Genomic DNA, 27788 nt, shown 5'->3' with positions numbered 1-27788 from the left:
GCCACTCTGTCCACATGAACAGAGCAGCAAGTGCCTGAAGTCTCTCCAGTCACCTCTCAACAGCCCTTAGCTGATGACTGACTGGTGTGGAAGTGTGAAAGCCCAGTGCCCTCATCTCCAGCAGGGACAAAATCTGACTTGTGATTTATACTTTAGAACACATTTGTGAGTCCAGGCTAAGGCTGAAACCTGCCTGACATTGCACTCTGGCTTCTTCCCTTTCTGTCCTGCTTCCTATTCCTTTACTGGGTCCTCCTGGGAACATTCCCTGAGTAAATCACTTGCTTTACTTGAAGTAAATCACTTCCCTGAGAGGGTTCCCCTCTCAGGACTTGCTTCAGGGGAAACCAACCTAAGACAACTCTCTTGACTTAGCACTAATGAGAACATTTTGCAAGTTTTCTATTAAGTACATTCTCCCAGGTCCCCTCAATTCCAACCCTTACCTGCCAAGTCTCTAACCCTAATATTTATCTTTGGATCATGATGTTCCAACTACTTCTGAAAAAACTAATCTCTGGGCTCTTCCTGGGCACATGGAAGGCACTGAACCCAGCAGATGCTGGGAGAGAGACAAAGATACGTTTAAGACCAGCCCTTTCCTCAATGAACTTATTATACAATCTCACAGGGGGAAAAGATACAAATAATGGAGGTAGAGGATGTGAGAAGAGCTGTGTGTGCACACACAGGCAAACTGCAAGAAAAAAAAACTCACAATGATCCCCCCAAAGCAAAGCCACTGTCCACAATTCTCCACACTGTTTGACTCTGGCTCATTTACTTAAATGTGTAAGAAAATAGAGATCAGCTCTGACAGCGATAATCCAAATGTGTGGGTAATACAAAAAAAGGTAAGTTGTATTTAATTCAGAAAGGGTAAGTAACTTGACCTAGGAAAACAGCTAATTAGTGACAGAGTGTGAATTCAATCCTAAACTTGCCTGATTGTTTAAAACCTCAATTTATTTATCTGTAAAGTGTGACCAATGATTTCCACTTTGCATAGTCATCCAAATACAAATAAAATAGCATATCAAGACTATCTGGTACAAAAAACACTACACAGTAGGTGATCCATGTTATTACTCCCAGAGGTAATATTATTGAGCCAAAGGGTACTTTATATGCACATTTTAAAGTCTCTTAACACATACAACCAAACTGCTTTCCAAAACAAGAACAAAAACAAGCAAACAAACAAAACAATTAAAGCCAAGACAGCACCACCAAGGGGACCTACCTAAAATGTAGACCTGATCATGCTTCCCCATGCCCTTCAGGATCCTCTTACACACACAGGACTACTTCACCTCTGTATATTCATCTTCTCTTACCTGCTCCAGCACTTTCTCTTCCTTCCAGATTATTTCCTATTCTCTCAGCTCTTTAATGCCTTTGCATCTCCAAACACCCTGCTCACTTGACTGGCATGACTTTCCCTTTGTCTCTGTTAAGTCCTATGAACACGTAAGATTTTCATTTAAGAGGTAACTTCTCTGAGAAGTCATTCTGACCTCAGCACAGTCTGACTTTCATGTTCTTCCTCTGGGCTTCCAAAGCCTCCTAGGCTACATCTGCTGTTGGAATTATTCTTGGTAAAGATTTACTTGTCTGTACTCATTCATCACACACACACACACACATATGCACACACTTACATATACCTTGAGAGAAGGGATCATATCTCATTTCTTACACTTAGCAAATATCTGCTCCATTGGTGAAACTAAATAAGTGAACACATATAAAAATGAATTTAAAAAGCACATAAGCCTATGTTCTCCTTTCTAATTTAAGTTAAAGCAGAAAAGAAAACCTACAACAACTGTTAAATGTACAATGTACTAAGTGGGGCAGAGGCCATTCAAACATTGTCTCCCAAGTCTCAGTCTTACAGGGATCACTCTGAGTTTGCATAGCATATTCTTACCACATATTTTAGTGGCTCATAGAGAACGAGAGGAGAATAAGGACAACAATGATTCCAGTCTGCAAGGGTAATGCCAACTGGCATCTTGCACCGTTCCCAAACTGTTCCCTATCGAACCCCTCAACTGAGTTGTTACCTCTCCATTCCTCATTCTTGTTGTGTCCTAAGTCCCTCTTTCAAGAGGCTGGCAGGAACACAGTGCCCAAGGAAGGTTTGGACCAGGTATCAAAAAATCAGGTTCAGCTGTTAACTTCACCACTATGTGAACATGGGGAAGTTGCTCCATTTCTCTGAAAAAGTGGGGATAACTGTTTCCTCTGTGTCCCATTGAGCAGGGTCAGATGAGACACTATGTGAAAGTCAATAGTGATACCGTGCACGTGTGCAAACATATCCTCATCATTGCTATGGAAAGGGCAGAGAGCAGAGAAAGGAGGGCAGGAGAGAGTGGGCATGTCCCACGGGGAATCAGCTCCTGCGAATCAACAAGCAGCTATAAGGTAACAAGTGGCTCATCAAAGAGAGAGGCCAACAAACACCCGAGGCTCTTCTGTATATGTGTAAAAGAGCTGCCTCTTCCAGAATCCTCCCTTAAACAAACTTACGTGATACCTTCTTATTTCACCAAATTCCCCAATGGAGTGGAGTAGATCTCTGTCACCTAGTATTTAAGAAACTGTGTCCTCATATCCTTGAAAACCATAGAAGCAAAAATTCTCAACAAAATACTAGCAAACCAAATTCAACAATACATTAAAAGGATAATATACCATGATGAAGTTGGATTCATCCCTGGGATGCAAGAATGGTCCTGCCTACACAAATCAATAAATGTGATACATCACATTAATCAAATATGTATAAAAATCATAGATGCTGAAAGAGCACTGGACAGAATTCAACATCCATTCATGATAAAACACTCAAATTGGGTACAGAAGGAATATACATCAACATCATAAAGACCATACATGACAAACCTACAGTTAATATCATATTCAGGGGTGAAAACCTGGAAGCTTTTCTTCTAAGATCAGGAACAAGACAAGGATGGCTACTATTACCACTGTTATTCAAGACGGTACTAGAAGTCTTAGCGAGAGTAATCAAGCAAGAAAAAAAAATAAAGAAATTTGAATCATAAAGAAAGAAAGAAAATTGTCTGTTTGTTGACAACGTGCTTTTTTATATGGAAAATGCTAAAGATTCCACCCAAAACTGTTAAATTCAGTAAAGTTGCAGGATACAAAAATCAACATATAAAAATCTGTAGCATTGCTATACAGTAGCAATGAATTATCTGAAAAAGAAGCAAAGAAAACCATCCCATTTACAATCACATCAAAATAATAAAATTTAACTAAGGAGGCTAAATATCTGTATACTAAAAAGTGTAAGACATTAATGAGATTGAAAAAAAAACACAAATAAATGGAAAGATATCCTGTGATCATAGATTGGAAAAATTAATATTGTTTAAATGTCTATACTACCCAAAGCCATTTATAGATTCACTCCAATTGAAGATTTTACAGCAATACTTTTAAAAATTCTAAAACTCATTTAAAAACACAAAGGACCCTAAATAGCCAAAGCAATTCTGAGAAAGAACAAAGCTGGAAGCATCACATTTCCTAATTTCAAACTATACTACATAGCTATAAAAATCAAAACAGTACAATACTGACATAAAGAAGACACATAAACCAATCAACAGAATTAAGAGCCCAGAAATAAACCCATGGCATATGGTCAACTAATGTTTGATGAATGAGCCAAGACTACTCATTGGGTAGAAGATAGTCTCTATAATAAATGGTGCTGGAAAAATTGGATAACCACATGCAAAAATAAGGAAACTAGACCCCTATCTATACCATTTACAAAAAATAACTCAAAATGAATTAAAGTTTAAATGTAAGATCTGAAACTATGAAACTCCTAGAAAAAATATATGAAAAAAGCTTCTTGACATGGGTCTTGGCAATGGTTTGGGGGATATAACATCTAAAGCACAAGTAATAAAAGCCAAAATATAAATAGGTGTGATTACAGCAAACTCAAAAGGTTCTCCTTGGCAAAAGAAATGATCGACAAAATGAAAAGGCAACCTCCAGAATGGGAGAAAATAGTTGCAAACCATGTATCTGATAAAGGGTTAATATATTGAAATACATAAAGGAATCATACAACTCCATAGCAAAAAAACCCCCAAATCTAATTACAAATGGGCAAAGAACCTGAATAGACATTTTTCCAAAGAAGCTATACAGATGGCCAACAAGTACATGAAAAGGTGCTCGACGTCACTAATAATTAGGGAAATGCAATCAAAACCACAATAAGCTATCACCTCACACCTGTCAGAGTGTCTGTCATCAAAAAGACAAGAGGTAGCCAATACTGGTGAGGATGTGGAAAAGGGGGAACACTTGTGTAGGAGACCATTCTGCGTGGCGTGGGCCCAGCTCCCACTTGGAGATGCACAGGACCCACACCCATGGATAGGTTCTCCTGTGGGGAATCAGGCCTGCATTGTACCTAGGCCGCTTTGAGTCTTGCTTTTGCTAAAACCCCCTCACCCTGAATTGAGACAGTAAGTGCTTACTGTAACTTCCTAAAATCCATGCTAAACCTTCCAAGGACGAGTGTAACCAGTTTAACCACTTTTCCCTTTTCATTTGCAGATATCTTTCTTCCGTGATGTAATTAGTGACATAGGCTCCTTTGTTTTCTGTAAAAGGTAACCACCTAAAGTGAACCTGTGCATAGTAAAATGAGGACCTTCATGTAACAGGCAAAGAAACCAATAAAGGCCTGTCATGGCAGAGGGCAAGGCTTTTGGCTCCCCTTGAGAGAAAAAAAAGCTACGCTGTCCCTTTTCCTGCACAGGACTCGGTAGTCTGTGTGACTGTATCTAGTCTCATCCATAACATCACAGACATTGTGAGCTGGCGTATGTGTCACACTTGTGCACTGTTGGTAGGAACATAAATTGATATGGGCACTATGGGAAACAGTATGGTGGTTCCTCAAAACATTAAAAATAAAACAAACACGTGATCCAGCAATTTCACTTCTGGATGTAAGAGGTAGGCAAAAGTAGGTTCACAGTACACAATCCACAGAATTAATAATGCTATTATAATAATCATAATCTGCATGTTTCTTTCCATACAAACAACTGTAAGCCTATTTTTGCCCACGTCTGTATATATCCTAAGGAAATGCAATCATTATCCAAAAGGAATATCTGCCCTTTGTGTTCATCGAAGCACTATTCACAACAGCCAAGTCATGAAACAGCCTGAGTGTCCACCAGTGATGGATGGATAAAGAAGAGCCAAGTCATGAAACAGCCTGAGTGTCCATCAGTGATGGATGGATAAAGAAGAGCCAAGTCATGAAACAGCCTGAGTGTCCATCAGTGATGGATGGATAAAGAAGAGGTGGCATATACATAATGGAGTATTATTCAACCACGAGAAAGAAGGAGATTCTGCTATTTGTGACAATATGGATAGGATTCTTGGGGGTATTACACTAAATTAAATAAGTCAAAGAGAGGAGAACAATACTACATGACATCACATGCAGAATTAAAGACAAAACAAAACAAAAAACCAACTGAACTCACAGGGTGCTGTGGACCGCTCTGATTGGTTCTAGGAATTGTAACTCTACCCACCTTGGCCAAGGAGGAGTCAGTGACCTCTGGAATGCCAGCCGCAAGAGACAAAGCTTGTCTCTGGTAGCAAATGCTGCCTCAGTTTCCTCCCTGCCCCCAAAGAAGTCCTTGACCAGTAAGACCCTTCAGAGAAGGGGCCACCTAGGCCAGACATGACCACTTGGGAGGCCATCATGGAAGGACTCTGGGAGGCTGCAACAAAGAGGGAGCAATGGACTCTCGCTCCCCGGCTTTAACAAAACCCAAGTCCCCATGTTCTCTGGGAGAAGCGCTTCCTGGCTCTAATCCCCTTAAGCCTGAATACCTGATGGGGAGGGGTGCAGCTCCTTGCCTTGCCAGAGTGTGTCTGGGGAAAAATCTGGCATGACAAAGACTTCCTGATAAACCTGTGAAATCTGCTCTGCTAAGAGTGCTTTCATTAATATGTTAAGGGTTCAAGCAAGAAACCCTAAAACTCTTCCTGACAGACTCTGACTCAGACTAAACCCTCAGATTTCTTTGAAATGTTATCTACTGTTTGATCCTTGCCACCCTGTATTCCTGTGTATCACAACCCAATTAAAGCTCTTGGAGGAAGGGGCTCAACGCCTTTTTCCCCTGAGAAACTGGCCACTGCTCAAGGCCTTTTTCCTCTGGGAGAATGGCCACCTCTCCTCCCCAAGCAGATCACATCATGTCTCAGTCATGTTTACTCTCATCCATGGCACACGGGGGGACTTGGGAGCAAAGTCGCCCCCACAACAGGGACCAAATACACACTGGTGGCTGCCAGGGGTGGGGTGTGAGGAAAGGGAAAGAAATGGGTGAAGGTGGTCAGAGAGAACAGACTTCCAGTTACAACATGAATAAGACAAGGGGATTAAATGTACGGTGTGTGACTCTAGCTAAGAACATTGTGTTGTATATTTGAAAGTTGCTAAGGGAGCAAATCCTAAAGGTTCTTATGACAAGAAAAAATATTGTAACTATGTGTGGTGATGGATGGTACCCAGACTTATTGTGGTGATCATTTTGTAATATATACATATCAAATCATTATGTATACCTTAAACCTATACAATGTCATAAGCCAATTATATTTCAATAAAGCTGGGGAAAAAACCCAAAATCAACCATGTCATCAAGTAGACTTGGGAGAATAATGGCAAGTCTGATGAACTCAGTTTCTAGAATCTAAGTGCTTGCTCATGAACCTCATGAATATTGAAAACAGCAGCAAAGGCACCCACTGCAGACTTTGGGCCTGAGGACCAGGGGCTTTGGGAGGCATCCTGTCTTCCTTTTGATCTCGCACTCCAGGGACAGATCTTGGATGCTCAGAGCACAGGTAACTCTTCAAGTCTGGAGAGCACTTCTGAGATTCCTGCTTGAATCCTGCCTAGGAAACACACAGAGACGAAAACACCTTGTTTTCCACTGGGTGCCACTGAGGATGGATGGGGTTTGTAGAAATTGGGGAAAAATGTCCTTTCCACTAGGGCTGCAATGACCCAAAAGAAAACCAGCCTAGTCCCATCCTTTCCCAGGTTTTGGAGATGAGGAGGGGTGGAGGCATTACAGTGGGAAGTCTGCTTATCGACCTGGGTCTGGAGACTGGGTCCAGCGCGGGTGGGGCAGAGACTCCTGTGCATGAGAAGTGGGGAGCCTCAGGGCCAACTGGACACCCCCTCTCAGCATCCCAACTCTCAGCAGTGGTCTTTCAGCCCTTTGTACCCAATCCACAAATGCTGTCTGCACCGCTGAAGCTCAACTTTGAAGAGGCAGATGGAGGGCCAGAATCGCTGCCCTGCCTAAGAAAGAAGAGCAGTAGTACTTCCGAGAAAAGCCTAAGGCCCCTTATGGACACTAACCTGAAAAGTGCTGGAACAGGCTTTGAGACAGGAGAAGACAGGGCAGTTTGGTGATGTTAATTAACACTGTTAACCTAGAGACAAACTTCGCAGAGTGCTTTGGCCATGTGCTAAGTAACGTGGTCTCAGGGCATGCCTGAAAAGTTACTGGAAGCAGCAGCAGTGATTGCAAAGGAGGTTGGGATTCTCTATTGTACCCCTGCTGAGGCCAAATTTCTAACAATAGCTAGGTCTGGCAAACCAGATGTATCCCAACACATTACCAATGAATTTGGTCTCTGTGCAGTTTACACACACAGCTCATATGAAGCAAGTGCTTGGTATTCTGTATGAGTAATACAGTACTCTGGTGTTCATTCATTCAGTCAGTGAATGTTTGCAATGTGCAGGAACTGTCCTAGGAGCCAAAGAGGCAGCAATAAAGCAAATTCAGCAAGCTTTGGGCTTGGAGCTTATATCCCGGTGGAGAAAGACAAACAGTACATACCCCAACTGAGGATGTACTTTCAGATAGGGAAAAGCACTAGAAGAAGTCAGTTCTCAGTACTCCTCACTGGCATTGTTGTCAGAAGCAACCAGAGTGCAAAGGCTCCACCCTCTAGTGCACAGGTGGCAAACACAGGGCCTGCAGGTCAAATCCCGCCCTCCACCTTGTTTCTACCCGGTGGCAGCATCAAGCTCTCACTTAACTGTTAAGGAGTAGTTACATTTATACAGTCCCAACACTACATTCAGCCCTTTGAAGGCAACCGCAAAGCTGGTGTGGCTCCTGGTGAAAATGAGTTTGGCGCCCTGCTAGTGTCTCCCCAGGCAGTGGCCTCCAGCAAAGCCATCGTCACAGAGAATACCACAGAGAATGCCGTGGAGAATAGAGAGCAATGTTGCCCTGACTAGCCACAGCTGCTGACACCTGGGAAACTTAGGTCTCACATATTTAGAAAAATATATATTTGAGTTACACATAAGATGTTAATTGTGTTATTTCTATGTGGTAATCTTAAGAGGTAATTTATTTGTATTTTCTTTTGACTTTTCTAATAGTTCTGTTATTACACTCTATTCCTTTCGCAATAAGGAAAAAACATATTTTTTAAAAGTGAGAACACTGGCCTAGATAAATCAAATTAATAAGAAATATATTTGGACAGGTAGGCAGGGACCAGATCTTAGGATGATGAATAACCTCTTACCATGCCATTTTATGGTTTACAAAGCAATTCCACAAAAACTTCTCTTTCAACCTTCATGAGATTATCTTAAGGTTACATAGAAAATAAACCTCAGTGCAGGAAAAAGCCTCACCCTCAGGTCCCCACCTTCTCAGTGCATGTGTTTGCCATTATTCTACACGCCCTTCCGCAGCCAACCTCTCTTCAGGAAGCCTCCAGCACCCAGGTGCTAACTCCCTCTTCTCTCACCTTCACCCTCTTTTACAGGGACCGTTGATTTGTTCATATGTACAGCTGAAAGGAGGTATAGACTGAGGGACCCTCAATGCCTCCACAGCCCATGGTTTGGGGGGATGGGGAGAGTGGATGATAAGGCTTATGATACTTTTCATAACAAAGGCAAGACACTAACTGTGCCACCTCCTTGGCGCAAGGTGGGTGTGACTTCCAGGATATATCCTGACTCACGATGTTGTGGTAGGTGGGGCATCCCCCTGATCACTGAGTCACTCTTGCCCTGACTGAAGATGGCAGCTGAATACATGTAAACAGTACAGAAGAACTGGCAAATGTAGCTCATAGTGGGAGGAGTCAGAGATGAGGTCACACAGGAGGCTCTGGGTCAGGATTTAAACAAAGGGCCAGCAGCCACAGGAGACAGCCATGATGGAGGGGTGTAGAAGAGAGGGGTGTAGGTGTCACACTTACTAGCCCACGCTGCCAGTAGTGAGATAGGAGCCATTCAGGCTGTAGGAGCTCGTCTGCCAGTAAGTGTAACAGGGTGTAGGCTGAGAGACCCCAGGGCTGCCCACAAGCCTAGCTTAGGGACTGGGAAAAGCAGCAGTTATTTTGCATATCAGTAACAGCAAACTAGCCTCCTAGCCTGCATGGAACCAAGAAGGTATGCAAGACTTTAACCCATCATGTAACTGGGAGGCACCTCCCCGGTTACAGCATCCGTCCATACCAGGGGGCCACGCTTGCCCAGACTAAGGCATCCAAGAAAGGCAGAAAATACAGGAGGGCCGGCAGGCATAGCACATTGTGGGAGGAATCAGAAATGGGGTTACAGTGGAGGTTCCAGGCTGGGATTTAAACTAAAAGGTGGGGTGCCACAAGAGATAGGGGACAATGCAAGACCATTCTGGAAGAAAAGAGGTGAAGAGACTCTTGCTGATGGGCCATGAGAAGGTGCAACTTGGCTTTCAATTAAGAACTGGTGATCTCGATCTGTTTGCACAGCTGATGGTGCTGGGGACTGCAGGGAGACCTGCCCAGCCAAGCTCCTCGGATTCCTGGGAGGAACCAGGAGAAGTGAGCTGTGGACTTGTTTTTTTTTTCTCCTGGAGAACAGCACTTCTGATTGGCATGTTCTGAGACTGGCCTGCCTGGGCAAAAGGGGGAAGGCAGAACTCTGTCTGTGTTTGTGGGTGTTTTAAAGGGGCTTTGAGATTTAATGGCGACGTTCCACCATTACTCTAAACCTGTATAACTTTTGAATGAATAGTTCCTTTCCTTTTTACCAAATCTGGCATTGAGAGCCACAGTGCTAACTTGGGGGTAGGCAAAGATGGACCACAATGAAAAAAGACCCTGGGGGAGGGGGCTTGTTTCTATAACAGTATCTTGGCTCCCAAATGGGTTGTTTCTATAACAAAAGCAGGCATGCTGATTTTGATACGATCAGAAGCCACCAGAGACTCCAAAGGCACCAAAGATCCTACCCTGCAAGATGCTGACCTGCTGCTGTGCAAACCTGGACTCTATCTGGACTCTCAGGACTTGTGCCTTTCCTGAACTTCACCATGATCTAGTGCACCATGGCACAGGCTTTCCTGGACTATTCCGTGGAGGCTGATGACAACATAACCCAGATCCTGAAGGAGACAGCTGCTGTGAGACTATTTGCACAGCTGGCCTAAGATAAGGAGATGGGAACTTTGGGGCTTTTGGCTTTATATCCTTTTGGGGAACAAGGGAAGTGCTGGGTCTCATAGATAAATGCTCAGAGTCCTCCACCCCCAAGGTTGAAATATTGTAAATAAAAACCTGTTCTTTCCAGCATTAATTGTTGGGTCATTACCAAGGTGCTACATGTATAGGCACCTTTCTGCTTGGTTACGAAACTACTGACCTAGTCTTTACCAAGCCCTACTGAGTTCCAGGCATCGTACTGGGTGCTAGGGACACAGGGGAGAACCAAAAAGGGCTCCCAGTGTGGAAAAAGGCCTTAACAAATTGATGAATATATGATACAACTCATGGTAACTGAAGTGAAGGAAAAGGAAGTGACTAGCATCAGAGGAAGCTGATTTGGATTGGAACATGAGCCCTTTGCTCGATATTGAGCAATACTGCTACACTGTCACTGAGTTCCCAAAGTATGTCAGACAGACATTCTTGTTGGAGGCTAAGATTATAAGACCCAGTCCTCAAAGGACATATACTTGGGTGGAGAGGCAGCACTCAAAGCCAAAACAGAAGTTCACTAAGGACATCATGCTCACTCACAAGAATGAAGAAGCCCCTTTACACCCTCTCTGGAACAAGGTGAAGCTGACCAACCAGGTCATCAGTGATGTCACAAGTCAACATGTGATCGTCACCAGGAGAGGTCCCTAAAGTCTGGGACTAGGAAAGGAAGATCAAGGACATACAGAAAGTGTATAGCTAACAATGCAAGACAGGAGCTTTGGCGTCTGAGAGTGGCACAGGCATTTAAGACTACGGGACTGTAGAGGTTGGAGAGGACTGGAGGGGGCTGACATATCAGGAACGGCTTCTGCGGAGCAGGTAGGCCTCAGAGGGTGAATGGGGTGTGGATGTCTTCCAGGTAATCCCATTTAGCAAGGCCATGAGGATGCCCAAGAAACCTGAACACAGCCGGTGGGCCCTTTCTCTTCTGGACAAGGGTGGCTGGTTTCCTGGCCTCTCACCGGTCCTGGAATTTGAGAGAGGAGGCCTAGGTGCTGCTATTACATCTGCTTAAGGGTTTCTAAGTGCCTCTCTAACTAGCTCTGAAGAACTGGGAGGGCTGCTGGTCACCCAAGGCTGAACATAGAGACTGATTTCAGCACCAGACAAGCTGGCAAATGATGAAAACACCTGGCTAGTGAGTTGTGTACACATCGGGTTTTACTACAAATATCCATAAGCGAAACTCAAAACATTCAGGTGCTAAGATCTACTAAGAAGAGAAAATTCAAGTTAGTCTATGTTCTCAGTCACCATTTGATGTTGCTGCCAACTGCTGCAGTGGTCTGGGCTATGGTGAGTTCCCTGGACACACCTCCAACTGAACGATGATGAGAACAGCAGTACCATACATACAAGAATGACAGCAAATTTTCACATGATGCTTTAGAATCAACAGATTTTTGTTATTTATGCCTATGAGTTAATATCTTTTTTGTCATATGAACATGCCAGCAGTTATGGATCCTGGACAGTGGCTGGTGAGAGCAGGACCTGGGGGTGCCAGACAACTCACATATACCCCTCAGTGTGACTCTGAGTCATCCTCACTGACACCTTCATCTCCAAAGCCTTTTAACGTGGCATTGTGCTCTGTGAGTAGAGGAAGAGAGCCTTTGAGAAAAGCCCCAGAAACCTGGACTCATTTTGCATCTCATTCTATTGTTTCTGTTTGGAGAACACAAGCCTTTGGCTTTAGACTGCCCTGGGTTCAAATCCCAGGTCTGTCACTTATGACTCATGGGACCCACAGCAAGTTATCTAATTTCTCTGAGCGGCTTTTTTCCTCCTCCTTTTGTTTTAAATTTTATTTTTCAATTTCAGTTTGGTTCTATATTATCTTGCATTAGTTTCAGGTGTACAGTATAGTGATTAGACAATCATGTACTTTACAAAGTGTTCCCCTAGATATTTCCAGTAACAACCTAGCACCATACATAGTTATTACAATATTATTGACTATATTCCCTATGCTATACTTCACATCCCCATGACTATTTTGTAATTGCCAATTTGTACTTCTCAATCCCTTCACCTTTTTCATCTAACTCCCTCCTATCTGGCAATCACCAGTCTGTTCTCTGTGTCTATGAGACTATTTGGTTTGTACATTTATTTTGTTCTTTAGATTCTACATACAAGTGAAATCATATGGTATTTGTCTTCCTCTGACTGGTTTATTTCATTTAGCCTAATACCCTCTAGGTATACCCATGCTATCACAAATGGTAAGATTTCATTCATTTTATGGCAAGTAATATTTCGCCATGTATATGTACCACCACTTTTGTATCCACTCATCTACTGATGGACACTTCGGTTGCTCCGATAGCTTGGCTATTGTAAATAATGCTACAATGAATGTAGGGGCGCATGTATTCTTTTTAATTAGTGTTTTGAGTTTCTTTGGATAAATTCCCAGAGGCAGAATTGCTATGGTATAAGGCAGTTTCATTTTCAACTTTTTGAGGACCCTCTATACTGTTTTCTATAGTGGCTGCATCAGTTGGCATTCCCATCAACAGTGCACAACGGTTTCCTTTCCTCCACATCCTCCACTGTTGTATGTTGGTTTAATGATGACAGCCATTCTGACAGGGGTAAGATGATCTTGTCGTTTTAATTTGCATTTCTCTGATGTTTAGTTACATTAAGAATCTTTTCATAGGTCTATTGGCCATATGTATGTCCTCTTTGGAGAAATCTCTGTTCAGGTCCTCTACCCACTTTTTCATTGGATTTCTTTTTCTTTTTTGGTGTCATGTTGTCTGAGTTCTTCACAACTTTTGGATATTAACCCCTCATCAGATGTAAGATTGGTAAATATCTTCTCCCATTCAGTGGGCCGTCTTTTCATTTTGTTGATGGCTTCCTTTGCTATGCAAAAACTCTAATTTGATGTAGTCCCATTTGTTTACTTTTTCTTTTGTTTCCCCTGAACAAGGAGCTATATCAGAAAAAATATTGCTAAATGTCAGAGATTTTACTGCCTATGTTTTCTTCCAGAAATTCTATTGTTTCAAGTTCCCCATTTAAGTCTTTAATCTGTTTTGAGTTTATTCTTGAATATGGTGTAAAAAGGTGGTTGTTTTATTTTGTTTTGCATAAATTTGTCCAATTTTCCCAATATCATTTATTGAATAGACATTTACCCCATTGTATGTTCTTGCCTCCTTTGTCAAATATTAATTGACCATAAAGGCATGGGTTTATTTCTGGGCTCTCTATTCTGTTCCATTGATCCATATGTCAGTTTTTATGCCAGTACCATGCTGTTTTGGTTACTATGGCTTTATAGTATCATTTGATATTAGGTAGTGTGATTCCTCCAATTTTGTTCTTTCTCAAGATTGCTGTTGCCATTCACGGTCTTTTGTGGTTATGTATAAATTTATGGATTATTCTAGATCTGTGAAAAATGCTATTGGTATTTTGATAGAAATTGCATTGAATCTATAGATTACTTTGGATAGCATGGAAAATTTAATAACTTTAATTCTTCCTACCCAGGAGCACAGTATGTGCTTTCATTTACTTGTATCTTCTTCAATTTCTTTCTTCAGTGTCTTATAATTTTATGAGTATAGGTCTTTTACATCCTTGGTTAATTTTATTCCTAGGTATTTTTTATGCAATTGTAAATGGGATTATTTTCTTAGTTTCCCTTTCTGATCATCATTGGTGTATAAAAAGGCAATCTATTTCTGAATATTTATTTTGTATCCTGCTACTTTACTGAGTTCATTTATTAGTTCTAATAGTTTATTAGTGGAATCTTTAGGGTTCTTCACTTTCCTCCTCTCTTAAACACGGATAATAATGGTCCCTACCTCTCTTGTAAAGTGGTAGTGAAGATAATGAAGTGCTTAGCACAGGGCCTGGCTCCCATGCCTAGTACTCACTAAGTACTAACCAGGTTGTTGTTGTTGTTACTGTTACAAAGAGGACAGCTCAATGTCATTCTCTCTTTTCAACACAGAAACTAGGACAGAACTCTAGTGTGTGGCATTCTCCTTCTTGCTGTGTGAAGTTAGCATGCTCTGGCAGGGTGGGTGGGGGCAATGGGACCTCCCCATTGGCTGGGGAGGCAGTACTCTCCCTCAGGCAGGGCCTGCACTGAAGTGTTTTCCCCAGATTTGCTCACTGGGGTGGATGGCAGCATCTTTCTTGCTCCTGAGTTCTAGAACTGCACTGTCCAATACAGGAGCTGCAAGCTATAGAGCACTGCAATGTGGCCAGTCCAAACTGAGATGTGCTAGGAGAGTAACCATGTCAAAAACAAGGAATGCACCACAACAGGAATGGATCTGGAGGACATTATGCTAAGTGAAGACAGACAAAGAAAGAGAAAAACCATACGATCTAGCTTACATGTTGAATCCAACAAACAAACAAACCAAACAAGCTCGACAGATAGCTGTTGCCAGAGGAGGGTGATGGCAGCATGTGAAATGGTGAGGGTGAAAAGGTACAAACTCCTCGTTATAAAATAAGTAAGTCCTGGGGATAGAATGTACAGCATGGTGACTGGGGCTAATAATATTCTATTGTACTGAATATATTTGAAAGTTGCTCAGAAAGTGGATCTTAAAAGTTCTCACCACAAAAAAGTATCTTCTTACCTACATGGTGAGAGATGTTAACTAGACCTACTGTAGTGATCACCGCACAGCAACTACACATAGTGAGTCGTGAGTCACTATGGTGTATGGCCAAAACCAACGTGATATTATATGCCAGTTACACTTTGATTTAAAAATGGAATGCAATATTTAAAATTCAAAAGAATGTAAAATATCTTATTAATAAATGTTTAGATTGAGATTATGCTGAAATAATATTTGGGATATATTAGGTTAAATAGAACATTACAATTAACTTTGCCTGTTTACTCTGATGTGGCTACTAGAAAGCTGGAAATTACATGTGTGGGTCACGTTATGCTCCCACTGCACAGCCTGGTCTGGAACATAACCTTGGTGAATGCTGAGGCTTTGCCACTCTCATTCCTGGCTGGGTTCCTAGCACCTGGAACAGGCCCTGAGTGGACAAATGAGCTAGTGAGTGTGTGAGGCCTGGACGAGAGCTTTCAAGGTTGGAGGTCATGCTTGAGAAGATGGGGACAGTCCTGGGACAAATTAGGGGCAGTCTGTACTTTGTACAGATGAATAAACTGAGGCTAAAAAATATTAAAAACTTGTTCCAAGACATCCAGGATTCAAACCAAGTGCATCCCAAACCTATGCTCTTTCTACTGAAACCCTTTCTCTCCCACAGGCAATGCAGAATGGCAGGAAGAAAATTAAATTTGGGATTTTTTTCTGAAGCATATTTCCTCAATACCACTCATCTCTTAGCTTTGGGCAAGCCACATGGCCTCCCCTCAGGGTCCTCACCTCCTCATTTGCTCTCTGAAAACCATCAGACCCCATCAGTCTAATTTCTTTTTCCCTACTGTGTACAGGAGGTGGTCTCCAAGGCTGAGCCCCAACTACTTCCTCACTGTCCTCTCCAATGTTGGCTCCAAAAGAGGCTCCATGGAGCTGAGATGTCTTTGCATCACCCAAATCAATGATGGATTTGCTTAAGGCTTCTCTTTTATTTTACTTGTTTTCAATGTTTTTCATGAGAAGCAAAACCTTGCAGACTTTTTCTTTGATCTTGTAATGAAATTCCCTCCGAGATATTTAATTCTAGAAATAGTTTCTGATATGAATCATCTTCTTTAAAGAAGAAAAGGTATCTAAATCACAAACATCTTGCCATATTCAACTAAAAAGCACAAAAAGGCACATGGACTTGCCTTCCTCATTACTGCTTTTCCTGCCCTGCTGCTGTCTACACACCAGCCTCTCAGGTTTCCCACATGGGCCTGAAAGGAATCCTGAGGCTCTGTGAATGCTTTCTGCTGCTTTTCCTGTCCTCTCAAGGGCTCTGCTGGGCTCTCACCTGTGGCCAGCTGAGTGAAGGCCCCTCTTCACTTGGTCCCAACCTCCCAACCCCAAGCTTTTTGGAAAACAGCCCATGCTGTTTCCATTTCCAATACTTACTCAAGAATCTCTTGAATTTTAGTCTCAGCAGAGTATTTTACAGCAAAAACTGGTTTGTCAGAGAAGAAAATATCACCCACTTAACCCCGGGGGGGGGGGAAACGCCAACACTGTCTTTTATCAAAAAGGATAAAGAAAGATTTGCCGGAATCAACAGTGTCATTCTAAAGCAAGGGAAGAACCTCAGTCAAATAGCACTGTAGAGCTGCTTTTCAACTCAGCCCCATGCAGGATGCAGAGCACGCTTAGTCACTCACCGTGTGTGTCTTGGCCAATTGTCGAATCTGTATGGATTCTCAGTCCCTTCCCCAGCCATCCAGCTGGCAAAGACTGGGGCTCAAGGAGTGGAACAAGATTTCAACAAGCATCAGTCTCCAGGACAGCAAAATTGCTTCCTTAAAATGATCACACCCTAAGTTCCAAAGCCAAGCAAATTCAGAGTGTGCTCCTCAGCTAATACTTGCAGAGAGCCTCCTGGCACAAGATGCTGTATTAGTAAAAGGGATAAAAAGCGAGTGCTACATTGTCCATGCCCCCAAATAGCTCACAGTGGAAAGAAGATAGGTGCACGTGACAAATGAAATGTGAGGCAGAATGAGGAAAGGCAATGAGAAAAATGTGTGTGCATGCGTGTGAGTGTTGAAAAAGAATGGGAAGAAAATATGCCTCAATGTTGATGATGGTTGTCTCTGTTTTGGGGGTGAGTTTTATTCTCTTCTATTTGCTACATTCCCTAATTTTTTATAATAAACATATTGCTTACACAAAAAACTGTTTTTCAAGAAAAATTGGAAAAAATGATAAAGGACAATGATTTGGGTGATAAATTAAACCTCTGGAGGGTTGAGCATGTATATTGGCCCTACAGGATAGGCAGACTGAGCAGTGAGGAGACAGGAGGCCATTCTAGGCAAAGAAGCAGCACGAATTGGCCTTTAGGGCTGTAGCGGGTGGAGGACAATTGGGAAAATGTAAGGGACAGCACGCATGGGCACTCACACGGAATGAGAGGCAGGGCCAGTGCCTAGAGGGCCTCGAATGCCAGTCTAAGTACACCAGTTGCTTGTTCTCCGTGTTGCTATGGTTCTTTGTGTTTGTGACTCAACACATTACACCATAAATACTTGGTTGTATTCAAATTTGTCCCTCACTAAATGCTTAACTCCTGGAGGTCAAAGCACATAACAGGAGTCAACAAGTGCTTCTTATAGGAAGTAAATTCTAAGGGGCTTATTCTTTTGCTATTCTAAGGGGTAGGTAATAAGGACCATAACGGAAATCAGCTCCTCTGCTCAGATGAAAACAGAACTGGGAGTCCAGGATGGCACCCTGTCTCATCTCCATACTAACTAGTCACCTCCGCCAACTTCCTTCTCCTCTGTGGGCCTCAATTTCCTCCTCTGTAAATTGGGTGAGCTGGACACATGAACTTTAAGACCCTCCAGACTAGGTTTACTACTGTATGTTCTCAGGGACCTGGAAGCCCTCCCTAGCACGTATGCCCATTGTAATGAGTGAGCATGTGTGTAATTAGTTAACATCTTTCTCCAGCCAGGACTGGAAGCTTCCTGAGGTCAGGGCCCATCTGTTCCCCAGCAGTGTCCCATCACTTTTCTGGGGTGAGACTGAGCAGCACTCATTGTGTCTGCTGTGCAGACTGGTGGCTGGTCTCTGCAATGCCCCTTCTCTGGAGTGAAGCCAAGGGTAGGAAAGCCACCCGCCTGGCCCTCTCATCATAGCAGGGAGTCTCCAATGGTGCTCATTGTCAGCAGTCCACTGTTCTTCTCCACAGTTCAGCTTGTCAGTTTTATCTACCCCTCTACCCATCCGGGGAAAACCCCCAGGATTTTTTGGAAATAGAAGGAGGGAGGTGGAGGCTTGAAACTGAGCGTTTGCATTCAAAATATTCTCCTGTTCGACTGAAAAAACACTCACTGGTCCTCTGCCTTCATGTCCAGTGAGACTAAGGTCTCAGGAGGTGAAAGCTAAGTGCCCCATGAGACTTCACACCAACAACTGTCCTTTATCCCTGCTCCCGAACGTCAGCCCCACCTCTCACTTGAAGATGCCCTTCTCCATCACAATCCTTAAAAGGCAGGGATGGATGCTAGGGTTCCCAGAGGCAAAAGAATGCTCAGAGTGACCTCCACCAGGACATCCTATCCAGGGAATCCCAAATGACAGCTCCATTCTGACCTGCACCTAGCATCTTCTTCAACATTAAATCAGACCTAACGGTGTCATAGGGTGGTATCCACGGAGGGAAATAACCTCCTTCCTTTGAAGACATCAGTTGTTCATTTTGGGGATGATGGGTAATATAAAATCCCCAATCCAGCTTGAAGACTAAGAATAACTGTGGGTCAGGACTTGCCTCTGTTTCTTCTTCAATTTGCATCCAGTCTGGGCCTCGGCCCCACCCCAGCTTAGTGCATTGCAGTTCCTAGATGGTTCTTACCAGGCAGCTCTTAATGGCTTCTCCACCCCTTATACAATCACACTCAAGGTGACCCCTCTGTCCCCACACCACTGGTCCTATCTGAGTTAGCTCAGAAAACAATGCCTGTAGAATGATTAGGGAGTTCCTGTCCAAGCATTCTCACCCCCACTCAGCTCCTGCTGGAGAAGTCAGGGAGGACTCTCATTTCACAGGCACTGTTAATAGAAGTTTCCTTTACCGAAGTCTATAGAAAGTAGGCAGTGCCCAGGAGACGCCTCCACAGGATAACTGGCTGGTTATTAAGGACATCTAGATGGCATGTGTGTGCTCGGAGACTGGCTGTTCTCATTCCAATGCAGTGGGTGAGGATGGCCCGCCTGGAACTCATTCAAAGTCATGTGACCTCATGTAGAAGGGATCTGCAGAAGGGATCAACTCCTAAGACATGGGCAGATCCAATCAACCAGTCAGCACTTTCTCCTGGACCTTCAGCTGGGAAATAAATGGCTTTGCTCTCATTCATGAAGCCACCCCAGTAAGATGGGCCTGTTGGTGTGGAGAGAGATGAACAGCAGGAAGGATTCAGGAGCCAAGTGTTCAGACACGTGACACAGGCCTCTTTACAACCTCGCCACATTGCTCCTCCTCAGCACCCGGCAGTGGCTCCCACATGTGTGGAATGAAGGGCAAACCCACTCTCTGAGCTTCTTGGGCCTTATGTGGTCTAAGGAAGGACAGCAAATGCTATTCCAGGACAGGACAGGACAGGACAGAATAGACAGGAAGGGAGCTGTTCACATCAGGGATTCTCTGGTGGGCTCTGTAGAACTAGCTCCCCCTCCTCTTAGAAAGCTACTCTCTCCTCTAGTCATCCTGACTCTCATTCTTCCTCTAGCCAGGCCTTCTCAGTTTCACTCATTTTGTTTCCACATCTGAAAAGCCCCTATATTCCTCCCATCTCACCAAATTTTATCTACCCTGTAAGCAGTGTATTAGTTTCCTAAGGCTGCTGTAATAAGTTATCAAAAACCAGGTGTCTTAGAATAACAGAAATGTAATCTTTCACAGTTCTAGAGGCCAGATGTCCTAAATCAGAGTGTCCACAGGGCTCTGCTCCCTCCAAAAGCTCTAGGGAACAAGTCATTCCTCACTTCTTCTGACTGCTGCTACCTCTAGGCTTTCCTTGGCTTATAGCTCCATAATTCCAAATTCTGCCTCTGTTTCCACATGGCCTCCTCTCTACGTCTCTCCTCTGTGTGCCTCTTAAAAGGACACTAATTGAATTAAGGGCCCACCAACATAATCCAGGATGATCTGAACTGGAGATCCATACTGAATTATTATATATCTCCAAAGACCCTTTTTATGACAGGGTCACATACATAGGTTCTGGCAGTTAGGACAGGAGCTATCTTTTTACCATTCACCCCACTATAGGCAGAGATTCTCAACCTCACAGGGCATTAGAATCATTTGGGGAGATTTTTTTGACTATGGATGCCTAGACCTCATTACAGATACTCAGTTTTGAATGATTCTGGGAAGGGTCCAGGTGTGTGTGTAAGTGCTTGTACGAATGTGTGTTTAAACTTCCCTGTTTCCACAGTACGAGCTGGGGAGGGCCACTCTTTTAAGTCTTGATGACTCACAGTATTTGATCCAAGCAGAAATCCTAGGTAATGCCAACTTTCTCTGATTGCTTTCTCCTCTAGGATTATTTTCAAGTTGATTACAAACCACAGTGTTATCTACTGTTTTTTCAATATTGCACAAAGAATGTTAGAGAGATCACTTAATCCAGTGGTGTTCCACCCTCTTCAATAAATGTCCCATTTTTACAACAAATATTTGGAAACCTTCTCTTTACCACCTGAAATAAAACTACGAGATAAACCAGTCAGCCCATATGCATAATTTAGCTCTAATTATGATATAAAGGAAAAAGGAATGCAATTTATAATAAAATAATAAGTATTTCAATATGTGACTGCTTATGCATGACTGCACTGGGACACATAATGAAGTCGTCAATGCATACTCTTACTTACAGTGGGTAAGATTAGGTGTAGTGCTGTGCTCAAGGACTACAAGGAAATGAAAAAGCAGAGAACGACAGAATGAAAATGTTAGGATGAGAAATAACAAACCCACTATCCTGTCTGGATCTGATAACAGGAAGAAGGTAATAACTTTCCTTCAAGTAGAGATAACATGCTGAATTAAATTATAAGTGTGGAAGTAGAAAAAACAAGAAAGTATATTATTCTTGCATATGAGCTAAGCCTTACATACAAGTATAGCAATTTATTGTTCTGAGGCATGGAACAGGACAGTGACAGAGTATCATGGAAAATATATCTGTAATCTGGAAACCTACCCACAGAGTGGAGGCACACACTCAGTTTTTGGCATTAAAAGCTTTGGAAATGATATCCTTCATGTCTAGGCAAGGGGGAGAGGAGGATGGGTTGGAAAAAGTTGCTTGGTCGATCTCTAGGAAGAATATCAGAGTAAGAGTGAAAAACAAAGGCAACCCCAAAGTCAATCACTGCAATATCTATTTTTTGCAAGGATTTATCATTGCACTAAAAATATTAACATTTTATTTAGATTAGGATGTAAGCTATTTTAAAAACAACTTCTATACAGAAGTTTACTGAGATAGTGATGTTTCATGTGCTTTTAACATTAACATGTTAATTTAGTAACATGTCCCAAATCCCTGTCTGTCAGACAAAGTCTCAAGACTCCTGTTGGCAATTTGCACTGACCTTCCTGCTTCTGCTGTAACTGCATGGACATGCTTTTCAGTTAGGCCTGTGTTGGAGATGCTCTAATCTAGACAGGATGCACTCAGTGGAGAAAGTATCCAGTCATGTCAAGATTCTGTCTTTATCCCATTTGGGCTTCTCTTCCCAAAACAATAGTCTCCTAAATTACTGGGCTTTGGGCATAACTTCTTTAAAAACTTTCCAGTATTACTATATAAGAAGTAATTACTGATTTGTATGTACAGTGTAGGGTTGAGTTTGGCTGGGCAGGTGACAATTCACCAATAGACATTCGAACATACAGTCATGACTAGCAAGCCTAGCCCCCCACCCCCGGCCCCCGCAGTGAAGCCAGGGGTATCTCCCTGTTGTAGCAACTCAAAGCTACAGCACAGATTTCCAAAATGCACCCTGGGCCTCAGTACTGAACTCTGCAGGTCTTGCAACAGCAGCAGCACCTGGGAGTCTGTCTGACATGCAGAATCATAAGCCTTGGACGGACCTCCAGAGCTGGAATGTGCAAGTTGACAAGACCCCCCCAGTGATTCACATGCACACAGGACATTAGTGAAGCACTACTTGAGGGGCAATTCTGACTACACAAAGAACACTGACCCTAACCTCATTCATTTCTTGAATGAGGACACAAGCCCAAGAGGGTAGGTCAACTGTACATTTTGTTCCTCTTCTTATCAATAGTCCCCTGGGACAAGAGGAGTGTGGGACACGTCTCTTGTATGTCCACACAGTGTGAGCACAGAGAAGCACATGTGGCTGTGGCCCAACAGTTGTCTGTATTCCATCAGGACTCTGAAATCTCCTTTTTAACCAGAAAAAAAATGTTTCCATTACTCATCCACTGAAGCACAGCAACAGATCCCTAACAGTCACTTGGACTGAGTTTCAACACCTCTGTTTTGAGTAATTGTACCACTAGCATCAGCTACGCCAAAGACCACAGTATTTGAATGAAGAGCAGCTGGCCCCACCCTACTCCCTTTGCAAGGAGGCTGCTGTGGTTAGTGTCACACTCAGAATAAGTAAAAAGCCAACCCCCCCCCTTGTTCTAAGATAACCACAGAGATGATAGCTGCTGTGCATGCAAGAGGGAGAAGAAAGGCAACAAAAAGAAGCCAAGAAAAGAGCCTCCCTCCTTGTGGCAACAAGCCCAACATGCAGATCTTCCTGCTGGCGCATGAAGTCAAAGGTAAAACATGGTGACCTAGGAACTGTGCTCTCCTGGGCCCCTCCTCCCACACTGTCTCCCCTCAGCTAGTGGGGCTTAGTAGTCTTTCACTGGAGGACAGGGGGTTGCCCTCCAGCAGAATGCTAATTTCCACCTCCCAGGGAAAGTGCCTGATGGGGAGGCAGCCCAGTGTAGCCATTAAACCAATGACCAGGAATGAGAAAAGCTGAGATGTGATGCAAGGAAGGCAAGAGGTGGTTTTCTTCAGCCCACCTCTCAGCCCTGACTGAGCCCATCTCCAAAGAGCCCACAGCTTCCAGAGCTGCAGCTGTTGTCACCTTCACCCTGGGCTGTGGTCAGAAAAATGGCTCAACACTGTAACTCACAGTCTCCACTTCCGGGCCTCATTTCCTTCCTTCGTCCAGCAGTGATGAATGCCCAAGACAATAGAAAACCACCCACTTTATTACCCCCCCAATGAATTTATTTCTTTTATCACATTCAGGACCCAGCCAGGCACATCCATGTCACTACAATGCCACATTCACCAGGTGGTACTGCAGCTTCTGTTGACATGCCCTAAACTCCAAAGGACTAGGGTGTGGCCAGTGCACGTTACTGACCACCTGGCACAGTGCCTTGCCTTCAGAAGTTGCTACATAAATGTTTAGGCCCTGAAAGAGCAAAGGGGACAATGGAGCCAATTCCACTGTACAGCATGTGACAGACCATAAAGGGTGAGCCATGGACTCTGTTATTTTCATTATATGCTGTCTCTGAAGCATGTCAGCTCTCACCTATTTTCAGAGATGTTCTCTTATCGTTGTCATGCCCATCATCACCATGCCACCACCAACAAGAAACTGGAAAGGTGAGAGGTATAACTGTTAAGACACACCCTTTAAAAAATTGGAGGATCCAGCAGTAGTAAGGATTGCTTGAGTGTGATTGCTAGGGTACATGAATGTCTCGCACAAGATGGACAGTAGTTTGAACATTTCAACTAAAATTTCATATGGTGTGCTTGAGTGTGATATTGTTTTGTCACAGAATTACATGCTTATGATTTTGTAACAAAAAGGAGCATTATTTGTGCCAGACCCTATATACTGGCTAAAACATCAGGTCTACAGCCAGAAGAAGTTCTTGGATTCAGATGCCACTTCTGCCATGTACAGTTTACGAATCTTGGTCAGGCGACTTCACTCTGTTAATGTTTCCTTGTCTATAAGATGGGAGTAGGGCTATTCTGTCTTGGTGGAGCTCTGGTGAGATGATACATGTAGCAGAATAATCCATTTGACTGTCTTGTTCATTTTTAGTGCTGGTCTCCAAGCAGCTGCCCTGGCAGTGCTAGAGTGACCAGCAAGCCGAGTTCCCTCCTACTGAGACATGAGAGAAAGGCATGGGCAGAACAAAGCCATTGCACCCTCAAGCGCCTAGACAAGTAACACATGCGAAAGAAGCAAAATCACATCCACAAAGAAAAATCTATCTTTTCTTTTCTTCTAGAAAAAGACAACCTCCTGGGCTTTCATTTCCTAATTGAAAGAGCGTGAGTACAAAAGCGATTCCCCCTTCCTCTGAATCTACCATGAGAAAAAGCAGACAGAGGGGGGGGGGGTAGTGGGAGAATGAGAAACAGAAGCAGGCCAGAGCGAACGTTAGGGACCCTCAGAAACAGCTGCTACTCAATCCAAACAGTTGTCCACATACGGTCATTAGAACCCAGTGTTTTCCATCTTTTTTTGATAATTCAAGATATTTCAGAACTTTTCAATGTTACATTTGTTCAAATATAGTACAAAATGGCCATTTCACTCACTGCAGCAGGGGCTTGTAGTGACCCTCAGTTCCTCACTTGTAATAAGCAGCAAGTGACTGGAAACCACCTGTGCCTACCAGCAGCATTGGTTAAAGAAATGACGGTGCATCCACACAGTGGGGCCCCGTGGCCCATGAAAAAGAGTGAGAAAGCTCTCAACATATTGATAGGGAAATATCTCCAAGATAAGTGAAAAAAGCAAGGTAGAAAAAGTGTACAGAATACTATAATTATGTAAGAAATAAAGAGATGGAGGCAGAATGTGTTTGTACTGACTTGTATTCACAATAAGAAACTCTAGAAGAATGTATAAGAAAGTAATAACAGGAGAAGGCTGGATAGGCAGATGGAGTCCAGGATAAGATTTCACTAGATCTCTTTCTATAATGATTTGATTTTTGAACCAGGTAAATATATTGCTTATTCAGAAAATAATATAAAAACGCTTTGAACTCCAGCCACTGTAGCCAAAACACATCTACAGGCTACAAATGGCCTTTAGGCATCTGGTTTACAACCCTGCATTAAGGAATCCTACCCTGGGGAGGCAGAGAATTAGCAGCATGAAGTCCAGGTTTTGGAGACAACTAGGTTGTTCAGTAACTAGTACTGACAACTCTCTTGGAATTGCCTGGCAATGTGCTGGTTGGGCCCAGTAGCTCATCCTCTTCTAGGGCAAAAGGGTGCAACTTCCACAGGATGAGGTGGGGCTCCTCCACTTTGCTCCACAGTTAAGGCTGCCTGAACCCCAGATGGTCTGTTTGTTCCTAGCCATTGAACCTCTTCCTGACACATTCTATAAAAAGGTGGAGCAACAGGAACGTGGAATTCCTCCACTGGCACAGACTAGCATGTGTATCCTGCTGGGCCCCAACCCAAGCAAAGTTCCCTGGAGAGTGATAAGGGAACAGAGGACACATGCCCCTGCTGCCACTTCTCCCTGTCCCTTTCAGTCAGCATCAGGGGACATGGTTAATATTCACTCCTAGCCCTTTGTATGTCCTAGTCTTGTCCTGTGAATGAGCTCACTTCACATTCTGGGTTGAATTGTGGTCTACAGTCTCCAAATAAAGACAACATAGAGACCTGACCCTCAGTTCCTCAGAATGGGATCTTATTCAGAAACAGGGTCACTGTAGATGTCAGTAGTTAAAATGAGGTCACATTGGAGTAGGATGAGCCCCTAGTCCAATGTGACTAGTGTAGTCAAGCAAAGATAGAGACATGTAGAAAGAACACCATGTGACAATGAAGGCATAGCTTGGATTACCAGTCTGCAAGCCCCAAAACACTAAAGACTGCCATCAAACTACCAGAAGCGAGGGAGAGACAGGGCAAGTTGGAGAGCAAGCAAGGGCCTTGCTAGCACCTTGTCTTTGGGCTTCTCTCCTCCAGAATTGTGACATAATGCATTTCTGTTTTTTAAATCATGCTGTTCATGGTATTTTGTTTCAACAGCCCTAGAAAATGAGTACCCTTGGGCCAGTTCAAGTGGCAAAGGTATCTGATGCTGTTCATCTCAGGCGATGCTCAACAGATATTGATGACGCCTCTGTCCAAATAAATGAAAAGTCTGGGCTCTTGACTGATAAAGTCTTAGTGTGTAGGTACACAGCAAAAAATCAACCAGTAATAATTGCTGAGTACTTATCTTGTGAGAATATAAGAGAAATGATATACTGCATTACTGCCCTTAAGAAGTTGACAATCTGATCGAAGACTTAAAATAGACACATAAAATATAACAATGCATATAATGGCCAAATAAATAAGTGTTACTTCACCCCCCCCCAGTGAACACCATAGAAGTCACTCATAACCAAATCCCACTGTACCAACTCAGACTCAATTTTCTACATATTTCATTTTAGCTGCTCCTGACGTGTGTGTCTGGAAGAACTGGGCAAATTTTAGAATGTAGGGCTAGTAGACAATTTCCAGAAGCTGTTACTAGTCCTCCTGGCATAGAACTCACATTCTCTGCTCACTGTGGCTATCCACTGCTGTCTATGATCATTACCTGCTACCCTTGGTGGAAGATTCTCTCATCTGTTTGTTACCAGCTTTCTCTTTCTGTTCAGACAGCCAGACCCTGAAGGGAAGATAAGCCTATTCCATGTCTCTCTACAGATCTGACAAGTAGAAAACAAGATCCATGTGGTTTGGGAGTCCACTTTGGTAAATTGACTAACAGTGTTTAATAGAGGTACAGAAAACCAGAGACATCTACAGAGATACTATTTTCTGTATCATCATTCAGGACACTTATTTATTTGGCCCAGCCTTCTTGCAGGGGGCAGCTCCCACTATACCCTTCCTCTAGTAACCTTCAATTCTTACTGTAAGCAGGCCTCGTGTCCAGTTACACACCTGAGGGTGGGGAGGTGGCACACCTTGACTGAATCCCCTGGAGCTCTCCTGAATCCCAGGTGTCTGGGGTCTGGCTGCCCCAGGGTTCGTCCTGCAGCTCTTACCTTGGGAAGAGATGTGGCCGTGCTGAGTGCCAGGTGGTGCCCCAGGCTGGGCTCATGAGGAAGAGCACAGGTTGTGGCTGCCCCACCCTTGACAAGCAGCCTGCTGACCTGGCAGTGGCTCCCGGCCAGTGTCCTGAAGGCAGCTGTAGTCAGCGCAGGACCTGCAGGCGGGACAGACAGAGGAAAGTTCTCCTCATTTTGACTTCAAGTAATTCATTTTAGGTTCTCAGGGTAGAAAAAATTCTTAAAGTCATTTAATTTTCATCCTCTGATTTCTCAAACAAACTGGCAGCTGGGTTCTGGGTCAGGTATCGCAGCCACTGCTCACCTCAACACCACCACCTCTCCCTTCCTCCTTTCTAACAGAACTCCAATTCTGTTCACCACTCAGGGTAAGCCTCCTATGCCCAGCTCAGGGGCCTCATCCA

General features: G+C 43.4%; 1 protein-coding gene across 3 annotated transcripts in view; it reads right to left on the bottom strand.

Moving 5' to 3' along the window:
• Nucleotides 1–27519, bottom strand: part of CRACR2A (calcium release activated channel regulator 2A) — a 149026-nt gene extending 121507 nt beyond the window's left edge. For all 3 annotated transcript variants that reach the window (XR_005069204.1, XM_037064710.1, XM_037064709.1), the window contains exon 1: nt 27361–27519. The gene's annotated coding sequence lies outside the window, so the exon portion shown is untranslated. The remainder of the gene's footprint in view (nt 1–27360) is intronic.
• Between the last annotated feature and the right edge of the window lie 269 nt (nt 27520–27788).

Source organism: Sturnira hondurensis, unplaced genomic scaffold, assembly GCF_014824575.4.
Source record: "Sturnira hondurensis isolate 20B ecotype Veracruz unplaced genomic scaffold, ASM1482457v3 Scaffold0015509, whole genome shotgun sequence".
NCBI classification, from domain to species: Eukaryota; Metazoa; Chordata; class Mammalia; order Chiroptera; family Phyllostomidae; genus Sturnira; species Sturnira hondurensis.
The sequence above is the reverse complement of the archived record's forward strand: the minus strand, read 5'-3'. Positions and strand labels throughout refer to the sequence as shown.